At 71.1% G+C, this 811-nt stretch overlaps 1 protein-coding gene across 8 annotated transcripts in view; it reads right to left on the bottom strand.

Annotated features, from left to right (window-relative positions):
* TNK2 (tyrosine kinase non receptor 2) overlaps positions 1-811 on the bottom strand; it is a 17,711-nt gene that overhangs the window by 3,956 nt on the left and 12,944 nt on the right. The gene's annotated exons all lie outside the window — the stretch shown is intronic.

Genomic DNA, 811 nt, shown 5'->3' with positions numbered 1-811 from the left:
GTGGCACAGCTGCCGGCGCTGCCAACCCGGCGAGGCTGGCACGGGCCCCGCGGTTTCCTGGAGTCACCTGTGAGTCACCCGCGGCCACTAGCTCAGCCCTTTTCCTGTTTACCTTCCCCGCTCGCCGCCAGCCAGCCGCATTACTCAGCGCCGGGACCCCTCGGCGAGGGCACCGGGCACCCTCCCTCGCCCGCAGCGCACCGGGGCGGGCTGCTGCGTCCCCTCCCGGGAGGTTCCTGCTCCTTCCCCAGCTCCTAGAGCGATGCTGCGGCCAGGCAGCCCCAACCCCGCCGCTCAAACCACCGGCACAAACCTGCTCCGTGCCCCGTATCCCTGCCGAAAGCCCCCTCCCTGGGCCTTCAGGTAGGTCCTGCCGCCGTGCACACGGAGCCGGGGGCCCCTTCCCCTGCCCACACACACGTACGCACACCCGGCGCTGGTTCAAACGACGTGCAGGGGCTTGAAAAAGGGGTGGGGGGTGTTGACGGTGCCCCGGGGCGGCCTCAACGGGGCCGGATGCAGCCCCCGGAGGAGCCCCCCGCCCACCGTCCCCTCCCTGCCCTGGCAACCCCACAAAGGGAAACTGAGGCACGGAGCGAGGTCTCCCCTCCCCCCCGAACAGCAGCACCACCACGAAGCCCCACTAGCCCTACCGCACACCCCTAAGCAGCAGAGCCACCCCGACACCGCGCCTGCTGGAGAAACTGAGGCACGAGAGGCTGCACGCAGCCCCCCAGCCCAACGGCACCCCCAGAAGGACCGCATCCCCCCCTCCCGCCCCCATCCCCGTGCCCCTCACCGCTGTGCAGTT

The sequence above is a fragment of the Meleagris gallopavo genome, chromosome 11, assembly GCF_000146605.3.
Source record: "Meleagris gallopavo isolate NT-WF06-2002-E0010 breed Aviagen turkey brand Nicholas breeding stock chromosome 11, Turkey_5.1, whole genome shotgun sequence".
NCBI lineage: Eukaryota > Metazoa > Chordata > Aves > Galliformes > Phasianidae > Meleagris > Meleagris gallopavo.
Note: the sequence above shows the minus strand (reverse complement) of the source record. Positions and strands in the feature narration are given on the sequence as shown.